Source organism: Triticum urartu, chromosome 4A, assembly GCF_056163025.1.
Source record: "Triticum urartu cultivar PI428250 chromosome 4A, HENAU_Tu73, whole genome shotgun sequence".
In the NCBI taxonomy this organism is placed as follows: Eukaryota; Viridiplantae; Streptophyta; class Magnoliopsida; order Poales; family Poaceae; genus Triticum; species Triticum urartu.
The window spans coordinates 210,091,677-210,105,354 of NC_141876.1; positions in this window are offsets into that span (position 1 = coordinate 210,091,677).

A 13,678-nucleotide genomic window follows, 5' to 3' on the forward strand; every position below is an offset into this window, starting at 1 on the left:
CACTTTTCCCCACAAGACTCGATCGCCTCCGTTTGGTTTCTCGCACTACAGGGTGTTTGAGAAGACGGATGACCGAGACATAGTCTTTCAGAAGCGCTAGCACCTTACGATCGGGTAGACCATACCACCGACATCCCCTACATCTGCTAGTCTACCACAGTAAGAGTTCGCACAACTTAGTCAACTATGCCAGAGCCCATAATGGCTTGTGGCTGCACACGGAAGTTTCTAGTATGAATAATCTCATGATCCCTTTGAGCCTGGGTGGCGGTCCAAAATAAAACAGGCAAGTCCTGGAAACCCCAGGTGCCTCAATCCACCCAGATGTGTGTTTAAGTTGCCACCTTAGATAAACCATTAATTAACAATCTCACATCTGTCATGGATATCACTCACCCAATCCACGTCTACTAGCATAGCATGGCATAATAAGCAAACGTAGAAGTAACTCCCAAAGGTTTGATAATAAACAGGTAATAGGTACTACTTCATCTACTTCCCATCCCACAATTTAATTAGATCCTAATCATGCAACGTGTGAGGCTTGATCTAATGCAATAAAACTGGGTTGTAGAAAAGGTATGATCAAAGTGTTACTTGCCTTGCTGATGATCCGCGAAACCTAGAGATTCGAAGTAACAGGCGGCGCACTCCGGGTATTCTATTGTAGACAAACAACAAGCATACAATAAGTACTCATCTAATGCACAGGTAAAACTCAAATATAAGATCTAACAAGAAAGTTCAACTTAAGAACCCTGGTTTGCAAAAAGAATCAAATCGAACGAAGCAAAAGAAATCAAACGGCGAAAGAAACAACTTCATTCTAGTAGTCTGGATCAAGGGAAATTTTACAGTAGCAAAAACATGTTTAAGTTGATTATTCGGAAAGAGGTTTTCGAGATGAAACTCCAGGCGCTTGAATCGCCTGATTCCGATAAACGAGCGAAAAGTTATACTAAAAAGAAAATCAGATCAGAAATCATGATCAGAAAATAACCGCGGAAAATCCGACGGAAAATAAAAACGACGAACAGAATTTTTTATTTTTTTTAAAACAACACAGAAAACGAGGCGGCGGCGAACCTCGGGCGGCGCGCTGCTCCGGCGAGTCGGCGGCGGGGCGGCGGCGGGCGGCGGCGGCGGCTGGAGGCGGCGGCGGCGGGGCTGGCCTAGGGTTAGGGTTTCGGCTCGGCTCTCCCTCTCGCCCGGGGCGGCGGCTTATAAAGCCTCGGCCGGCGGTGTCCTGGCCGAGTACGGCCCAAATTCGGTTCCGCGTTTTTTTTAAATAATTCCGCTCGGAAGAAAAATAAAAAGAAATACTAAACGGACTCCAAAAATCACGAAATAAATTTTGCCGGGTTTCTAAAATCAAGCCCGATAAAGTGAACATTTATATGGGCCCAAACTACAACTTTGAAAAACACGCATTTTTCCTAAATTCAAATAAAAATACCGAAAAACTCCGAAATAAAACTTATTTGATTTTTTTATTAAATCCTCAATATTTCTATATTTTGGGAAAGTCATTTTATTCCCTCTCTCATATTTTTGTAATAGAAATAATTGATGATAAAATAAATAAAATCAAATGATCCTGTTTACATAATTTGAGAAAACTCAAATATGTAAATAATGAAATCCCCAACTCTCTCCGTGGGTCCTTGAGTTGCTTAGGATTTTCTAGGATCAAAACCAAAAGAAAAATAAAATATGATATGCATGATGATCTAATGTATAACATTCCAAATTGAAAATTTGGGATGTTACAAACCTACCCCCCTTAAGATGAATCTCGCCCTCGAGATTCGGGTTGGCTAGAAAATAGGTGAGGGTGGTCCTTGAGCAAATCTTCCTCTCGCTCCCAAGTGGCTTCATCCTTCGTGTGGTGGCTCCACTGAACTTTGCAAAACTTGATAACCTTGCTACGAGTAACTCGGCTGGCAAACTCAAGAATCTTGACTGGTTTCTCCTCATAGGTCAAATTGTTATCCAACTGAATTGCTTCTAATGGCACTGTGTCTCTCAAAGGTATGTCAGCCATCTCCGCGTGACACTTCTTCAACTGAGGAATGTGAAACACATCATGAACTCCTGTTAATCCTTCTGGCAATTCCAACTTGTAAGCCACTTCTCCCATACGCTCCAAAACTCGATATGGCCCTACAAATTGTGGCGCTAACTTCCCCTTAACTCCAAAGCGCTTAATCCCTCAAAGTGGGGATACTCGAAGATAAGCTCTGTCTCCGACTTCATAAACTATCTCCTTGCGTTTAGAATCTGCGTAGCTCTTCTGCCTAGACTGGGCTACCTTGAGCCTATCGCGAATCAACTTCACCTTCCGTTCAGACTCCTTAATCAGATCTGGTCCAAACAACTGGCGGTCTCCAACTTCGTCCCATGACAACGGTGTCCTACACCTCCTTCCGTACAAAGCTTCGAAAGGTGCCATCTTCAAACTAGTCTGATAGCTATTATTGTAAGAGAACTCTGCATATGGAAAATTATCGTCCCAACTAGATCCATAATCTAGCGCACAAGCTCTCAGCATATCCTCCAAAATCTGATTGACTCTCTCAGTCTGTCCATCTGTCTGCGGATGAAAAGCTGTACTAAATTCTAGCCTAGTACCCAAAGTCTCATGCAACTGCTTCCAGAACTTTGAGGTAAACTGGGTTCCTCCATCTGATACGATGCTCCTCGGAACTCCATGCAAACATACGATCCTGGTCATGTATATCTTTGCCAACTTAGCACTGGTGTAAGTGGTCTTTACTGGGATGAAATGTGCTACCTTCGTCAATCGATCGACTACAACCCAAATCGAGTCATAGCCTGAAGGAGTCCTTGGTAATCCCGTGATAAAATCCATGCCTAGCTTATCCCACTTCCATTCGGGTATCGGCAATGGTTGCAACAATCCTGCTGGCTTCTGATGCTCTGCCTTTACTCTCTGACATACATCACAAACTGCTACATACTCCGCAATATCCTTCTTCATTCCGGTCCACCAGAAAATATCCTTCAAATCCAAATACATCTTGGTATTTCCTGGGTGAATCGAATACGGTGAATCATGTGCCTCTTGGAGAATCAACTTCCTGATTTCCGGGTTATTGGGAACGTAAACACGGTCTTCAAACCATAGGGTGTCGTGTTCATCCTCACGAAATCCTTTAGCTTTTCCTTGGCTCATTTTCTCCTTTATAGAAGCAATCTCCTTGTCAGTTTTCTGAGCTTCTATGATTCTATTCATCAAAGTTGACTGAATTTCCAACGCTGCTACATAGCCTCTCGGAACTATATCCAAACATAGCTCACGAAGATTTTCTGCTAACTCCTTGGGTATTTCTCCCGTCATTAACGTATTGACATGGCTCTTGCGGCTTAATGCATCAGCTACTACATTAGTCTTCCCGGGATGATAATCCAATCTCATATCATAATCCTTGATGAGCTCCAACCATCTCCTTTGTCTGAGGTTCAACTCCTTCTGCGTGAAAATGTACTTCAGACTCTTATGATCCGTGTGCACCTCACAATGATTTCCAATGAGGAAATGTCTCCATGTCTTCAATGCATGCACTACGACTGCTAACTCCAAATCATGCGTAGCATAATTCAATTCGTGGGGTTTCAGTTGTCGTGAAGCATACGAAACAACTCTCCCTTCCTGCATAAGCACTGCTCCAAGTCCTCGACGAGAAGCGTCGCAATACACCTCATAATCCTTGGTTTGATCTGGCAAAATCAACACTGGTGAGGTAACCAAACGGTTCTTCAATTCCTGAAAACTTGCCTCACACTCCTCAGTCCATTTGAACTTCGTATCCTTCTTCAACTACTCCGTCATAGGCTTCGCAATCCTTGAGAAATTTTCAATAAACCTATGGTAGTATCCTGCGAGTCCAAGAAAACTCCGGATCTCTCCAACTGTAGTTGGGGCTTCCCACTTGGTCACGGTATCAACTTTAGCGGGATCTACTGCTATACCTTCTCCAGATATAACATGTCCGAGGAATCCTACTTCCTTCAACCAAAACTCACATTTGCTGAACTTGGAATATAATTGATGTTCTCTGAGCTTTCTAAGTACCAAACACAAATGCTCCTTATGCTTCTCTTCATTCTTCGAATATACTAGGATATCATCAATGAACACTACGACGAACTTATCCAAAAACTCCATAAACACTTTGTTCATCATGTTCATAAAATAGGCAGGCACGTTAGTCAGACCAAATGACATAACGGTATACTCATACAGCCCATACCTGGTGGTAAAAGGTGTCTTAGGTATGTCCTTCTCTCGAATCTTCAACTAGTGGTATCCTGATCGCAAATCGATCTTGGAAAACACTTTAGCTCCTTGCAACCGATCAAGCAGATCATTGATCATTGGTAGCGGGTACTTGTTCTTCATCGTTACTTCGTTCAATCCTCGATAATCAACAACCATCCTTAACGATCCATCCTTCTTCTCCACTAGAAGTACTGGCAATCCCCAAGGCGAAGAACTTGGGCGAATATATCCCTTATCCAGTAACTCCTTAATCTGCTTCTTAATTTCCACCAAATCCTTTGCTGGCATCCTATATGGTCTCTTTGATATTGGCCCAGTGCCTGGCAATAGCTCAATCAAAACTCAATGTCTCTATCCGGTGGCATGCCTGGCAACTCTTCGGGCAATACATCAGGAAAATCCTTTACCACTGGTACTTCCTCGTGCACAACTCCTGATAAGGAATTTACTTGTGTCCTCTTTGGTACATGCCGGGATACATACTTGATCCTTCTCCATTCTGGTGTGGTAAGCAAAATTGACTTACTAGCACACTCAATATTCCCTTCATACTTTGATAACCAATCCATGCCTAATATCACATCCAATCCTTGAGATTCCAATACTATTAGGTCTGAAGGGAAAACATAGTTACCAATCCCTAATGGTAACCGATCACACCATAGACTTGCCACATACTCTGCTCCTGGCGAGGTTACTAACATGGGTGACCTAAGGGCTTGGGTTGGTAGGTTATACTTATCCAAAAATCCCCTTGATATGTATGAATGCAATGCACCAGCATCAAAAGAACGAGTGCAGTAAATGACTTAACCAAAAACTTACCTATTACTGCATAGGGCTGAGCTTCAACCTCCTCCACATTAACATGGTTCACCTGTCCCCTGTTGAAAGGGTTTAGCTTCTTTCTAGAACTTCCATTGCCATTTTGGCCTTCAGGACATTCATTTGCATAATGGCCTGGCTTCGAACACTTATAGCAAGTGACGTGGCTCGAGTCCTTCTTGGCTGGGGTTGATGGGGTGCTGCTGTTATGGCCATTGCTTCCTCCATTCCCATTACCATTCTTGGTGCCATTGTGATTGTGCGAGCTACCTACTCCATGGGTATGCTGAAAATGTCCTCCCGGTCTAGGGGTAAAATGAGGCTTCTGCTGAGCTCCTGAATTATACTTTCCTTGTCCATACTTCCTCTTGCGGTTCTCAATTTGCTGCTGCTTCCCTTCAATCATAAGAGCACGATCTACCAACTCCTGGTAGTTGTTGAAGGTGGCTACCATCAACTGCATACTCAACTCATCATTCAGTCCTTCCAGGAATTTCTCCTGCTTAGCTGCATCTGTAGCAACGTCATCTGGGGCATATCGTGCTAGCTTACTAAACTCCTCCACATACTGGCCAACTATCCGTCCTCCTTGGCGCAAGTTACGAAACTCACGCTTCTTCATGGCCATGGCTCCTGCTGAAACATGGGAAGTACGAAAAGCCTGCTGAAACTGGTCCCATGTGACAGTGTCGACTGGGAAGGTGGCTGTGAAATTCTCCCACCAGGATGCTGCGGGTCCTTCTAACTGATGTGCGGCAAACTTAACCTTCTCCACATCTGTGCATCCTGCTGTGGTAAACTCCCTAGCTATCTTGCGGAGCCAATCATCTGCTACTATCGGCTCGGTGCTACTGGAAAACACCGGCGGATTCAACCTAAGAAAACGGGCTAAGTGGTCAACAGGTGGTGGTGGTGGTGGGTTGTTGTTATTGTTCCCCTGATTCTGATTCTGAACTAGCAACTGCATCAAGGTGTTCTGCTGCTGGATCAACTGGGTGAGCTCCGGCGGAAAGGCAAATCCGGGGTCACGTCTCGGAGGCATCTGAGGGTTTAGAAAAGATGAGATATAAGAATAGAGGGGGTCTAAAGGGAAAACACTACCCATATGCACATGAGGCAAAAGCACACAATTCACTTCAATCAATCAAACAAGGACATACAATCGATCTAGCTATCGCAAAAGTGCTCGGACTACTATATTTACATGGTGGACTACTACTACTGATGAGGTGGTCTACTAGAAATATTCTACGGTTGTAGACTCCATGATATCTGCTCCTGCTTTATCAACATAGTCATCATCGCTACTATCTTGTTCCGAGTCGGTGCCGTCAATGATGATGTAGTCTTCTGGGCTAATCTCCTTGGGTTCTTCGTCTTCATCTACTGGTGTCGGGCCTCCCATAAATATTCCAATCTTCTTGATCAGATCGTCATTCTTCTCCACCAATATTTCAATTTCTTCTTCATAATCTTCGCGTGTAGCCTTGAGTTCTTCCTCTAGTTCCTTGATTCTAGTTTTAGCCTTCTTCAGATCTATCATGTCGGCGCACATCTGATTCTCCTGTCGTCGAATGTGCTGGTTTAACTCCTGAATAAAAGTTGCAATTGATCTATCTTTCCTGGTGCTGATCATCTCCCAGTGTTCATCTCGGCGCCCACAAATCTGGTAGATAGTATCCTTAAGATCCTTGCGGTAGACTTCTCCAATGCGTCCCATGACGATGTGAGCTGCCATGCTCTTTCCTAGACTCCAAGTTGGTGCATCAAAAGAAAACTCTATGGGCTCAGTGACTGGCATGAACGTCCTTCCTGGAACTTGAACTTGAATCATCCAGCGCTCTTCTTCAGGTAAAGTGGCGTTGTAGGTTCCCGTGAAGCTTGGTACTCCTATGTTCAGGTATCTCTTGACTTCCTTCAAGTGGCGTCCAAAGGGTGTGTCTTCATCTGGTTGGGTGAACTTGTTCCTTGTATCCGCCATCCTAAAGAGTAGAAAAGATGAGAAGTCAGAAGAGAAGAGAGTGAGTAGTGATCTAGGTCTTTAGCTTAGTGGCCGTGTCCTACAGTCAGCGTGTGCTCTGATACCATCTCTGTAGCGACCAGACCTCAAACAGTCTGACCTGTGTGCTCCAGTGTCATCCCTGGATCAGTAATGCTGACACCACACAGTACTCGGAGGATTTATAGCAGAGTAGCAATCACACACTTATTACATCGAGTGTCTCAAAAGAGAAGTTATTACAATAAATATGGCCTAAGGCCATCTAATAACGATAACAGCGGAAGACTTGGAAGATAAGTGAGTCCATCAACTCCAACGGCATCACTGAGTATAGAACCACGACCTAAAACTCCTTAATCGTCGTCTGAAAAGTCTGCAACATTAACGTTGCAGCCCGAAAACGGGTCAGCACATGGAATATGCTGGCAAGATAACACATAGAGAATACTGGAATGCAACAGCTATACTATATGCATATTTGGCTGGTGGAAAGCTCTATGGTTACAGTTTTTGCGTAAAGCCAATTTTTCCCTACTTCAAAGGAATAAATTTAATTACTATCATGGTGGTTGTTAAACATTGAGAATGGTTGACAGCATTCTCAATCCCAATTAAGTAACATCATTAAAACCCAACAAAATTAATTTAGAGTAACATGTTGAGATTCACTTGAAAATCCAGGTACTAGATACTCAAGATGTCCATAACCGGGGACACGGCTAACCATGATTAGTTTATTACACTCTGCAGAGGTTTGCACACTTTTCCCCACAAGACTCGATCGCCTCCGTTTGGTTTCTCGCACTACAGGGTGTTTGAGAAGACGGATGACCGAGACATAGTCTTTCAGAAGCGCTAGCACCTTACGATCGGGTAGACCGTACCACCGACATCCCCTACATCTGCTAGTCTACCACTGTAAGAGTTCGCACAACTTAGTCAACTATGCCAGAGCCCATAATGGCTTGTGGCTGTACACGGAAGTTTCTAGTATGAATAATCTCATGATCCCTTTGAGCCTGGGTGGCGGTCCAAAATAAAACAGGCAAGTCCTGGAAACCGCAGGTGCCTCAATCCACCCAGATGTGTGTTTAAGTTGCCACCTTAGATAAACCATTAATTAACAATCTCACATCTGTCATGGATATCACTCACCCAATCCACGTCTAATAGCATAGCATGGCATAATAAGCAAACGTAGAAATAACTCCCAAAGGTTTGATAATAAACAGGTAATAGGTACTAACTCATCTACTTCCCATCCCACAATTTAATTAGATCCTAATCATGCAACGTGTGAGGCTTGATCTAATGCAATAAAACTGGGTTGTAGAAAAGGTATGATCAAAGTGTTACTTGCCTTGCTGATGATCGGCGAAACCTAGAGATTCGAAGTAACAGGCGGCGCACTCCGGGTATTCTATCGCAGACAAACAACAAGCATACAATAAGTACTCATCTAATGCACAGGTAAAACTCAAATAGAAGATCTAACCAGAAATTTCAACTTAAGAACCCTGGTTTGCAAAAAGAATCAAATCGAACGAAGCAAAAGAAATCAAACGGTGAAAGAAACAACTTCGTTCTAGTAATCTCGATCTAGGGAAAATTTTAAAGTAGCAAAAACATTTTTAAGTTGATTATTCGGAAAGAGGGTTTCGAGACGAAACTCCAGGCGCTTGAATCGCCTGATTCCGATAAACGAGCGAAAAGTTATACTAAAACAAAAATCGGATCAGAAATCGCGATCAGAAAATAACCGCGGAAAATCCGACGAAAAAGAAAAACGACGAACAGATTTTTTTTTTAAAAACAGCACGGAAAACGAGGCGGCAGAGAATCTCGGGCGACGCGCTACTCCGGCGAGTCGGCGGCGGGCGGCGGCGGCGGCGGCTGGAGGCGGCGGCAGCGGGGCTGGCCTAGGGTTAGGGTTTCGGCTGGGCTCTCTCTCTCGCCCGGGGCGGCGGCTTATAAAGCCTCGGCCGGCGGTGTCCTGGCCGAGTACGGCCCAAAGTCGGTTCCGCGTTTTTTTTAAATAATTCCACTCGGAAGAAAAATAAAAATAAATACTAAACGGACTCCAAAAATCACGAAATAAATTTTGCCGCGTTTCTAAAATCAAGCCCGATAAAGTGAACATTTATCTGGGCCCAAACTACAACTTTGAAAAACACGCATTTTTCCTAAATTCAAATAAAAATACCGAAAAACACCGAAATAAAACTTATTTGATTTTTTTATTAAATCCTCAATATTTCTATATTTTGGGAAAGTCATTTTATTCCCTCTCTCATATTTTTGTAATAGAAATAATTGATGATAAAATAAATAAAATCAAATGATCCTGTTTACATAATTTGAGAAAACTCAAATATGTAAATAATGAAATCCCCAACTCTCTCCGTGGGTGCTTGAGTTGCTTAGGATTTTCTAGGATCAAAACCAAAAGCAAAATAAAATATGATATGCATGATGATCTAATGTATAACATTCCAAATTGAAAATTTGGTATGTTACAGTAGCACCCCGCATGCTAGTAAATTGAGGGCGCATTGAGGACACACTTCTTCCGCGTGGAGGATGCACTCGCGCACTATTCACCACGGCGCGACGGCATGCACAGAAGGACGCTCTCGCGCACACCCAGCACACAACACACACCAGCACACGTATACACCGGCGCCGCCGCCGGTTGAGATGGACGGTCAGGCAGCCAACAAGCGGAAGCGGCTTGAGCCAAAACCGCATCCGGCGAGCCTGGACTTCATCAGTAGCCTCCCCGACGACATGCTGCTCATCATCATCGGCCTCCTCCCCACCAAATATGCCATGCGGACCGCCCTGCTCTCCCAGCGATGGCGCCCCCTCTAGCGCCACGTCCCCCTCAACCTCAGCGTCGATAGCTGCCTCTGCGACGGGGATTGCAAACACATGGCCGCAGTCTCCAAGATCCTTTCATTGCACCCTAGGCCAGCCAGACGCATTGACATCCGCATGTTTAGTACCAACTGCAAGGTCCAACCCAAGTTCGACAAGTGGTTCTTATCCCCCACCCTAGATCAGCTCGAGAGCTCAGCTTTGAAGCTGCACCATGTCGCTCTCTGCCGCTGTCCGCGCTCCGCCTCGCGCCAACGCTGCGCCGCGCCAGCTTCAGCTCCTGCTATATTACCCGGATTAATGTTGCACCCGCCCTTCTTCTCCCTCAACTCAAACAGCTCGACCTCTTCAACGTTGTCATCCCGAAGAAGGCTATGGAGCACCTGCTCCGCAACTCTACTGCGCTCGAGTACCTTCGTCTTGACTAGATCCACGTTTTCATTAGCCTCCACATCGCCTTGACGAATTTCCGATGGATTTATGTGTCTTGCTGGCCCCGCAGCAAGACGTCAATTGGGAAGAGATCACTCCAGCTATTCCACGTTATGGTCATTGAGAATGCGCCTTTCCTTGAGAGATTGCTTGTATCAGATCTAGAAGGTCCAACAAAAATCAGGGTCATTGACACGCCGAAATTGACAGCGTTGGTGCACATGTCTACCAAATTCTCCAAACTCTTTATTGGATCCATAATCGTTCAGGTACAACACTCATATTCTTCTCTATCTTCTTGAAATTCACATTTTTAAATTTCTTCTTGATGTACTTAGGACCGTCTTCGAGAAAATGATTCCCACAAGCTTGACCCAGTCTATGCGCACAGTGAAGATCTTGGCAACAAAATCTATCGGCCCCAATTTGGATCAAGTTGTTGGATTCCTTACACGCTTTCCGTGCACGGAGAAGCTACTCATCGAGGTGAAAGTTTTTTCCTATTAGTAAACGGTAATCACAATGTAGCTCAAATTTTTCGTAATTTTCCCAAATTATGATGACAAGTGTAGTGTTCAAAACTGCACCTACGCACTGCACTGAAAGAAATGTTTTTAGTATTTTTTCTCACGTGATCACCTGCATCATTTTGTTGTTGTACTACTATAGTACCCTAGGCTAGTCATAGTGGAAAGTAACTTAGACTACTGCAGTAACTCTATGGTTATCCTAAGAGCAAGTGCTACCTCTGTCCTGGTTTACTCTTCCTATTTTTTAGTATCAAAATTTGACCATAGATTTAACTGACAAAATGTTAATGCATGTCACTAAGAACTATATCGTTGGATTCGTATTTCAACATAATTTCAAATGGTGTATTTTTTAGTAACATGCATTGGCATTTTCTTACGTAAATCTACGGTCAAAATTTTATACTAAATAAGAGGTAGTACAAAAGTGGGCTATAACGGCCCTCCACTATGTAGGGAAAAACACGTGCCAAATTCACTTGTCATGCATTTCGCATCGATGCCCCTCCATTGCTCACCTGGTGCCCCAATCTGGATCACCTACTTTGCTCCAGTGCCAAATTAATAACTCACACAATGAAAAACACTTGCGTGGGAGAGAGAGAGGACTGAGGCAATAAAAAACACTTGTTTGGGAGAGTGAGGGGCTGGTGTAGTTGGTTTGACTGATTTTTTTATACATGTGGGTCTGTGTGCACAGCGGTGCCGACTCTCTCACATCGCGAGAGCGGTGCCAAAATCTTTTGATTTGACATCGATGCGTATTATGTGGCATACTTTTGCGAAATATGGCATCAGCCACATAGTGGAAGGCAACAAATTGCCAAGCTCTTCACGTACTCCTGGGTAAATGAGAGGAAAGAGAAAGAGAGAGAGAGAGTGAAAAAAAGATCACTAGCCAGCCAACCCTATCGTATGAGCGAATGATATTGGTACCTCTTGATGACACATCAATCTTTTACAACCAGCTGCTCTAATATGTTGTCTTCTTTTGCAGATAAAAAAGACCCGAAAGTGCAAAATGTGCTGCACTATAACGATCTCATTGAATGCCTTGATCTCCATCTAACATAAATTGATTTGATCGACTACTGAGGCGGCACATTTGAGATTAAATTGGCCAGGTTCCTTGCTCTGGAGGCAAGTGTGCTCAAGGTAATGAGGTTTGGCGTTCTCTGGCGTAACAATGAATGGCGTGCTGATCACCGCAAGCGTCTAAGCCTAAATGACAAAGTCTCCGCAGAAGCTGAATTTGTTTTTGAAACATCAAGTGGCCAGAGTCTCAAAAACTTATTTGCCCATTAGTGACTTGTCAGGGCGGTGGATTTTAGTTTGTACGATAATGCTGCATCCACCTAAAGTAACGAAAGTTCTTATGTAAACTTCCTAGTAATTCCCTCTTCGTAGGTGCAGCATTACTCCTAACATTTGTAATATCAGTTTGAAACTTGTAATATTACCGTGTCCTATTCTTATGTTTTCAAAATCCTGCGAATCAAACAGGTCCTGAGTTGGTGATGATGTTGTGCCTGCCATCTTTCACCCATAGCCGTCGGATCTAGATTTGACGCATACAAACCAAACTTCTCCAGTTTTTCAAAAAGATGCCCACACTTATTCCCTATTTACAAACAACTCCTTGTCTCTCACAATCAGCCTTATGTCCTCCCCACCACATCTAGAAGGCCATAAAAAATCTAGTGCGATGGTCGTTGCCTGCGTCGTCCACCCCCAATCTTGGTGTTCCGTGCAATGCACAGGCATCTACGCACGGGGAATTATGTCGAACACGGCTAGTTGTAAGCAGGCTAGGTCTACAGCCATGATGATAGTGACTGCAGATGGTGAGGTTGACTATGGTATGCCGAACACGGCGCCTATACTCAGGTGTCATCTCCGGCGTAGGGTCTTGTCACTTCACTGTGAGGAGCAGCACGTAATAATTTGACCAACAGGTAGTACAGTGCTACTACATTGGTAGTACTACTACTAGTAGTACTAGCATCACCTTCTGGATTTAGTAGTACTACCACGTCCATCTAGATTTAGTATTTGACTAGCAATATCTAGTAATGCATGTCAAAAAAATGTACTACTCCCTCTGTAAATAAATACATGGTGTATTGTTTTATTCCTATCGGCGAGATAACTTAATGTCTTTTTGCTAGTTAATAGGGTTACATGCAATGAACTAACCACCGCATGTGATGTTTGGTAGTCTCAAGTCAATGAAAGCATGCACGAGCACGGAGGGGACGTAGCTTCATTGATTTATTGCACCTGCCTTTGGGTGTATGACACGTGGGCCCAACGGGTGGCTGGCCAACCTGTCATAGAGCCAAAGGGAGGTGCAGTAGAGGGGCGAGGAGTAGATGGCAACACACACGTGAATTGAACGCTGTCTACACTTCTCATATAAAGGCTCCCGCCAGTCCAATCTACGAAATCCTACGCACCTACGCACACAAGGGCAAGAGTGATCAATCCAATCGCAGGATAAGTTGACTAGAAGCTAGACCCATGGATGCGATGAGCGCGAGCATCAGCTGGCTGTGCCAGATGGTCCATGACGCCGGCCTGCGGCCTGGCACCGAGGAACCTCTCCAGGTAGTGCTTGAGGCTGCCAGGGCGAGGGGCCGCTTGGAAGACAACTTCATCTCCTTGTTCGATGAGGTCCTCGTCGGCTTCCTCGACAAGTTCACCGTCGTC